A 9,192-nucleotide genomic window follows, 5' to 3' on the forward strand; every position below is an offset into this window, starting at 1 on the left:
ACACACACACACACACACACACACACACCCAAAGAGAGAGAGAGAGAGATGCACACAGACTCACATACACACACAATTAAAAATAAGCATAAAGAAGACATTAAGAATTGTGAAGGATTTCTCCTATAGTTTCTTGTGTGTTTTTAGGCAGAGTGAAAGACAAACAACTCTGAAATTCTGACAGCCGATAGAACAGTTTGACCACAAGTCCACTCCCTCCCCTGAAAGATGATCTTCTGAACACAGATTTCTGACAGGAATCACTTCTTACCCTCTTCCGTTTCTGTGCTTTGCTGACTAGAGCGTCCTGCATAATGGTATCGACAGCTTCCCATCAGAGCTGCCCACACATGGCATCATGGTCTGTAGATAGTTCCTGCTCAGGGATGTAGAATGGAAAAGACAGAGAATGAGCTGGAACATCAGGGCTCATAACAGTGATACAGAGTTTTCTGCCTGATGAACAGCACAGAACGTTGGTGACCGGGACCATCCAATCTACCCATTCCATGGGTTACAGGAAACTGAAGCATCCTTCAGAAGACAGCTCCGCCCTGGGGTTAGATGCAGTGGCTTTTGCTGAATCTACTCTCCTTCCAGCCAGGAGCACGTGGATAGGTGGAGTGGTATAGAATTTTATGTCCTTTGAAAATCCAGTGGGTGCCCAGGCCCTGTGGATTTGGAAGCTGCAAGAGAGAGAGGAGTGAAATCGTAATGTGGAGAGGGTTCAAGTCAATGAAACATCCCCATGTCTAATGACTTGACCCCGGGAGGGCATGGGTGATGTTAGGACTGTTCTTTCGTGTGTACCACACACTGCCTTGCCTCAGTTTGTAAGCTACACTTGGTATACCAGTTTCTTTCCAGGGTTTTACGGTAAGAATCTTGGTACATGTGGAACCCTTTTATCTCTCGTAACCAACATCAGCCCCCACAGCTTCCTTACTCCATGGAAGACACAGACTTGGGCTTGAGAGGGGAGCTGGTTAAACTGGCAAAGGCCCATCCTTTTGCTGTGCATATTCGACAGCTATTTGCATTTTTCTAATTTTGGATTCCTGCTTCAGTAGATACATAGGACGTTCTTGAGAGTGTCTTGGCAACCCGCGCCCATGTTCATGCCTGAAGGTGCCTAGCCCCAGGTTGACTAATCCACTTGTCTAAATTACATGTTAGATGATCATGGGATTGGCTGATTGTATTCAGTTCAGGGCAGCTATGCAGGGCCTTTTAACATCTCCAGTTACACGAAGCATATGCCAGGATAAATGGACTGACTTTTACTACAAGCTTTTGGCTCTGCCTCCAGAGAGCATCTCAGCAAGAAAATAGAATGTGAGCTGAGTATGCGAGATGCTTTTCTCCCAGCTGGGCTTGAAATAGAAGAAACAAGGAAGTCTCATGTGCCCTGCTCTCTGTGCTCGGGCACACTGGAATCTGCAAGACAAGGAAGGGAGCCTAGAGGAAAGACGCGCACTAATAAAACTTTCTCCGTGGCCTTGGAATGTGGTTTTAGATCTAGCCACATAAGTAGGTCCCCATCTGTTCTTAAGTTCCCTCTCTAAGGAAGGGAGCAGCTTGGATAACGGATATAAAATGCAAATATCAGTGAACGGATTGAGGTTGCCTATTTCTCAAAGGATGAATCAGGCAGCATTTTTGGCTTCCTCCACTACAGGTCTGTGCTTCCAATAAATTACATCAGAACTGAGAGACTGTGGCATCTCTGGTGACTGCCAGAACTGACAACCTAGACCAGGGCTGGAGAGTGGAAATGCCACCCTGCAGGAAAACAGCAGTTCCCTATAAGCAACTCATCATTAGCAGAAGTGTCTGCATGGTGGCCTAAGCTAGAGAAGACCAGCAGTGCCTAGCACCACAGAGAATCTCCGTTGCCCCAGGGGTCTCAGCCACTAGGTGACCTATTTTAACCCTGGTTTAAAAATAGCCCTAAGTGGATTGATTCTTTTTGCAGTTCCAGCCTTTGTGGATGAACTGTAACTCTTCGAGTCCTGGCACCACCAAGCTGGGACCCCGATGCAGTCAAACTCAGATAAGCCTTCTCCTTGCAGTCAGAGCTGTGGACTTCACAGAAGCAGCTGTGACCATCACCAACTTAAAGTCCTTAGCAACGGCCAGCAAGACTGACAACTCTCAGGGCCACTGTCCTACACAGACAGCTGGCAGAATGCTGGTATCTCTGGGGGCAGGCAAGCAGCAATGCACTTGGACTGGATGGCCCTCACCAACCATAAAGATGTAGACCGCGCAGGTTAGACCCAGAAGAATCATTAAACATCTACATGACTTGATGGTTCTCCCACTTCCCAGTCTGAGACTGGGAGTGGATCGGGTAATGTCATGGCTGAAGAATTTTAATGGTGGAAGAGAAAGAAAATAACAGCGGATAAAAGAGCGAAAACACAACAAAGGGAGGATGTTAGGAAGAGAAAGGCCGAAGACACCAAAGCTGCCTTTAACTCACTGTGAAACCCACAGAGCTTAGTTCACCAGCAGGAACTGCCTTTCCCTACACTCTGGACCTTTCTGTTGGTCATGAGCTAAGTCCTCCAGAGTGCCCCTTCTTACCCCTGAGTCAAGGCTGCTTTGGAATTGACTTGCAATATACCTAGAGAAAATACCCTAGAGAAAAGACAACTTCTTCAGAATGAGGCACACAGGTTACACACCTACTATACCAACCCCCGTACCCCACTCCCAAGCTATGGGCATTTAATGAAAGCCCCACATCTTCTCAAAGTACATTACTGTTGTCCAGTTTCTGTGCATGTTAAACCTACTCTCAGAAATACACGAGTATCAAAAAGGACGTGTACAGTGATGATATCTAGGACCATGTGGTAGACCCGCTGCATTTTCATAGCCCAGTGACACTATCGGAACAGGGCACACACTGTCCATGATGCTTGCTTCCATTGTAGGGAAGCATGCTGTCTCTCCAGTGCCCCAACCTCGTGAGACTGAGGCCCTGACTAAAGACTCTGGACATTAGCTCAGTAAGACCCATTTTACCAATCCCTGGCAGCAACAGCTTAGGCAGCTGCCAGAGAAACAGCACCACATCTATAATGTGACTTAGGAGCCCTCAAAGATACCACCAAGAAATTAAGGTACTGTGGCTCTCCACCCCAACCTCAAAGCCATGTGTGTGGTATGGTGGTGCAGTAATAAGGTCTGGTTTAGTTGATTAAATAATCCCACAGGGGCCATGCTCTTGAAAGCCTGTCTAACTGACTTCTTGTCATTGCATGAAACCAAAGGAACATGGGAAAAACAAACTCTACAGGGAAAGAATGCCCCAGGAAAGGATGGGAGGAAGAAAGAAGATGAGGAAAGATGGGGGGGGGGGCGCAAAAAGGCTCTGAGGATCACAAACAGGTCCTCTTGTCCTTCTCTGTTTAGTCAAAGAAGCTAATATCATTTCTGCACATCATATCCAACCACATCTATTCGAAGGATAGATAATCTCTGGTGGCTACAAAAACCCCATCAAGGAGCAATCAACTCCAAATACCTCACTCCACTCCTGGTACTTACGCTAAGCTAGGCAGGCTTAGTAGGTAAGTAACCAGCATTGTGCTATGTTTCTTGGGGGCTTGGCGCCCTGGTTCTGGCTATCTGGGGGGGGGGGAGGCGGTATTTCTACACTGTTAGTACATTTCCAAATACAGTTTGGCCCGAGGGTCTTACTTAAGCTTTCCACACTGTCCCATAGGTTAAAGAGCAGCCACAATCAACCACAGCGATTCCAGAGCATAAGTGATCCGGTTCTTAAAATCAAACATGCCTCCTTCATATCAAACTACTGTCATTATTTTATTTTAAGATTCCATTTTTGTAGATTAAACACTGTCTATCTGGCAATTAGGGGTACATTTTTGTGTTCTAAGAAAAACAAAAACAAAAAAACGAATGTCTCTAAGAGGGTCATTTTTGCTCTTTCGTTTTTTTCACAGAATTGGACTAAATCATGGCAATTAGTGTAACGGAAATGTTTACAGCAATCTCTGATGGCAGTTTCGCTAATGTAATGATTTAGCTCAAGCCCAGTAAAACATGAGCCTGTATCATTAGGATGAATCGGAATCAAGAGCAAAGCAACTTTGTGCTTACAGTAATTCAACATACATCATCTCATCAGCAAAGGCAGCTATAAAATTAAGGATATACAATTAGTCAATCAGACGGTTCCTGAATTAATTAATTAAGCAAGGAAAATTAGCAAGCAAGGACAGGACCACATCCAACAGCATGCTTCCCTTTCTCAGAGCAACCCTTTCCATTAATTTTGATCCAGTTAGCCCACACACCATAGGGTTCCATCTCCACCAGGTAGAGTTAGAGATCGGACTCTTCCAAACCAGCCTCTGCCCTGGTGATCAGTGAGCACACTTGGTCCCTTGACTGCATTTCCACCTCTAAGAAGGTTTTGCTTTCTTCTCTGCCTGGCAGAGCTGTGTCATGAACAACTCCTCAAGGGCTCAGACAAGTCCTACCATCACAACCATGTGAAAACCAGCCTCAGCGTATTCTCCATTAGAAAACCCGGTGGACACAGGCCTTAGGTTTCAGTATGAGAGATCTGAATAGACGCCATTTTCAGATCCAGTCTGGAACTAAAGAAGAACATTTTATAATGATAAAAAGAAGTGCATCATGGTGTACCTAACCTAGTTTTACAACCAAGGGAGCAAAAGCCAACAATTAATGAAGGAAATTGACAATGGCATAATCATTGTTAGGGCATTTGATTGTATCCAGCTGCTAGAGATCACGCCGCAGAGAATAATTCCTGACATATGAAAATTTGATACTATATTGTGGAAAACTAATCACAAAGTGATATCCCGATTAAAGTATGATCCCAATTTTTTTAAAGCATTTACATTGAGTTATATATGTGCAAATGAAAAATCATTAATAGTGATTATCTCTGTGTGACATATAAGGATAATTTTTACTATCTTCTTTGTATTTTCCTGTGTTTCCAATTTTCCTTATGGAGATGCATATTATTTTTATAATCACTCAAAATAATATATAATCCCCATTTTTCAAGTAGCAATTTTACTGACCTAAAAGTATATATTATTGTTTTGACTATAGAAAACAAATCAGAAACAAGTACTCACTGCTAAATGAGCCCATGAATAAGTCACAAGAAACAGCTTTTCAATTTCTCTAATTTAATCAGCAAGAATCCTTCTTCAACTAGTACAGTTTCCCAAAGGACATTTATATTTCCTCAGAAAGACAGAACAATGTATACACTCATTTATTGTCCAGGAGTTCAGATCCATGAGAGGCACTAGGTTGCGGGAAATTTACACACGGCAGTTACATGCCATAGTGAAGAGGTGTTGGCAGGGAGTCAGGAGACCTGGTTCCCTCCTGGGCACTTGCCTCGGGCCACCAAGACAGTACCTTCCACCAGGACTTTAGTATCAGAGCTGGCAGCAGAGTTTGAGGACTGAGTGAACAGTACATCTCTGGTGATGAGCTGGGTAAAAGTAGATTAAAAAAAAGAAAATCTTCTGGCCAGACCCAAAACCCTGGGAGGACCAAATTTAATTTTTAAAAACGGGGCGGGGGAATGGAAGGAAATCAGCTGAATCCCCGAGTCCTTGATAGGGAATTACTGGGGACGGGGAGGGGGGGCAGGTAGAGCCACAGTGTAGGAATTGTCCCGATTCCAGAGCTGGCACTTAGTTCATCTGAGCTCTAAATGCAGACAGGTGATTCCAACACCTGCTTTCTCACACTGCCTGACTCCTCACTGAGAAATGGGGAAGTGAAATCAGACATCCCTGTGTTCTAGCCTGCCAGAACACCATATAAAATGCTGGAGGCTACAGGGACCTCTGTGGAGTCACCCTCTCAGCATCCTCAAGGTCAGTATCAAAGAAGAAAATGTGACTAAGCAATATCCCCTGTTAACCGTTTGTAAAGAGAGGGAAGAGGAGGCAAGGGCTGGAGGAGGAGCCCCAGGCAGTGTGAGAATGTACAACCGACGCACTTAGAGTCATGGTTGAACATCATAGAACAGAGAGATCCCCAATTTGCACACCAGGAACATGAGCCGTTGTCTCGGTCCCCTGCAGTTGTGCAGCATGACGGTCTGGCACATAGACGAATACACTGAAATACTGCAGGATAGCTCCACGGAATACTTCTCCAGTGCTTGCTTCCTGTAGAAGTGTGGGACATGCAGAAGCAAAGTCAAGAAGAATGAGTGAATAGAGAATGATTAATAAGGGCCGGGTCTGCATTTGTCCAAGCTCACTACAGCCCACCGTCCTGGAAACATTGGAGGAAGTCCAAAGGAGACAGGAGGTCTTGGCATTGAGGGTCAAGGCCAAGACATCCATTTTCAGGCCCTGCACTGATGTTCCCAACAGATGATCCATACAATGGAGAACCATGGGATCTCTGTCTTGTCTCAGTTAAAGAAAACCACCTTCCCCTACGGCACAACCTGCTCCAGGATCCTGTGTAGCTGCCTGCCTTTTAAGACTTTAAAAGAAAATTGGCTTTGTTTCTCAGTTTTGTAACTTTCTAGACTAATTAATCATATCAGTTTATATTTTCCTTGATTTTTAAAATGAATTCTTTTTTCGTCTTTATCTGGATATAATTGACAAATGCAAACAGTATATTTTTAAGATGTGCAGCCTGATGTGTTGAAAAATATATATAAATTTAGAAATGACGAACACAGTCAAGATGGCTAACACATCTGTTTATGTATGTAGTAAGAACAGTTAAGATCTGCCAAATGTGCAACACTGTGTGGTTATGAATCCCAGACTACACACTGCACCTCCAGAACTGCATGCGTAACTGGAGATTAATACTTGGACCAACGTCTTCCCTTTGGAGCACTCTCAACCCTTGGCAACCATTGTTTCTTTCTCTGTGTCTCTGTGAGCTCAACCATTTATTATTCCACATTAGTGAGGTCATTCGGGATTTGTCTCTTTGTGCCTGGCTTACTTCAGTTCATTCAGCGCTCTCTAGTTCACATATGACATCACAAAGGCAGGATCTCCCTCTTCTTTAAAAGAAGTTTTTGTTTACTTAGATGACTGTTTTGCCCTTATGGACGTTTGTGCCCCAGGAGCATGCAGTACCTGCAGAGAGCAGAAGAGGGCAGCAGATCCACTTGAACTGGAGTTAACAAATGTTTGTAAGTCACCGTGTGGGTACTCGGAACCAAAACTAGATCCTCCGTAAGACCAGAAAGTACTCTTCACCTCTGAGCCATCATTTCAGCCCCCTGGATTCCCTTCTCTTTCTAAGATGACCTAATATTCCGTCAAGCACCCACATCGTATTTCCTTTCTCCATTGACCTTCTGATGGACATTTAGATTGGGCTTACAGCCACATCTTTACTCTCTATTAACAGTGTTGCAATGAACACAGGGGTGTAGCTCTATCTTGAACATAACGATTTCATTCCTTTCTATATATACACCCAGAAGTGGCATTGACAGGTTGTTACTAATGTTTTGTGGAATCTCCTTACCACTTTCCTAAATGATGTGTAAGTTTGCATTCTCATCAACAATGTGTTGCGGAACCCTTTTCTCCACATCCTTGCCTGCGGTTCTGTAGCAGTCATTCTGAACGGTAGGAGGTGGCATCCCGTTATGGCTTTGATTTGCATTTCCCTGGTAATCACTGATTGCCCTCCTTTGCTGTTTATTGCTGTAACAAACATCCTAACCAAAAGCACCTTGAGAGAAAGGGGCTTATTTGGCTTACACTTACATGTCTCAGTTTGTCATAAGGGAAAGTCAGGGTAGGAGCTCCAGCAGGAACCTGGAGGCAGGAACTCAAGCAGAGACCATGGAGTGATTGCCGCTCCTTGGGTTGTTCCCCGGCTCCTGTTCAGCTACCTTTCTTACTCATCCCAGATCACCCGCCCAGGACTGACACCACTCACAGTGGGCTGGGCCCTCTCACATCAACCATTAATGAAGACAATTCCCCTGTAGACTTGCCTACTGGCCAGTCTGATGGGAGCATTTTCTCAGTTGAAGTTGCCCTTCCCAGATGACTGTACCTTGTGTCAAGTTGACATAAACCAACCAGCACAGTGATGCTGAACACCTTTCATTTATCTGTTGGCTATCTGAGTATCTTATTTTGAGGCATATATACTAGGTTCCGTGAATTTGTATCTATTTATTGTGATGGCCTCTTGTACGGTTGGCAAGTGCTCTCCAACTGCATCTCTAGCCTATGACCACATTCAAGTGGGTTGTTTGTTATGCTTTGCTATTGAGTCATTGAGGGTGCTTACATTCAGGCTCCTTATTAAATTTGACTACTAATCTGTGAATTGAAGTTCCCAGACCAAAAAAAAAAAGTCATATCCATGTTAAACCCTTGGCAAGGCCGGTCGACTGACTGAAACTTTAATGATTGTGGGAGAGTCTGAACATAGCATAAACCCAACCCAAAGCTCCTCTACTCAAAGGCTGAGAATGTCATCAGGCAGCATCTGAGGCCTATAGCGGAGATTCTCCCTACTCCGCCGCCGCTGCATCTATCTATCTGATATTTCCACTAATGTGCTTGGTAAATACCTTAGTTCTTAATGATTTGATTCTGTTCCTATTTAAAAAAAAAAGTGTTCATGAAACTGCTAACAGGTTGGAGCATGGTAGTTGGAGTAGCTACCTCTGTGTCCTTTGGGGGTGGTAACTCATATCTTGCTCTAGAAATAAACTATCTCTTATTTGCTTTGAGTTGATAGTTCTGGCTTTTGCATCAACAAACCATTATGAGATGTAACAGTCTGCAAACATCTTCTCCATGTCACCTTTTCATTTTATTGATTGTTTCCTTTCCTGATAAAAAGGTCCTTAATTTGATACAGTCCCACTTACCTGATTTTTCTTTTATTGAAAATTACACTGTACTTACTATACCAAATAACACATAATGATGCCAAAATCATGGTGTCTTCTCTAACTGTTAGTCCCATCCCTTCCTACCATCGCCAAAGTTCCAGTTTTCTTTCTTCCCTAAGGGCAAACTTTGTACTCAATCTACCACATATCTTTTATAATATATTTAATAGATATTTATGTACCCATAGATATATAACTATATTAACTATATCGTGATGTATTTTCTACAAATGGTACCCCACTATACATAC

Source organism: Peromyscus eremicus, chromosome 4 (genome assembly GCF_949786415.1).
Source record: "Peromyscus eremicus chromosome 4, PerEre_H2_v1, whole genome shotgun sequence".
Classification (NCBI taxonomy): Eukaryota; Metazoa; Chordata; class Mammalia; order Rodentia; family Cricetidae; genus Peromyscus; species Peromyscus eremicus.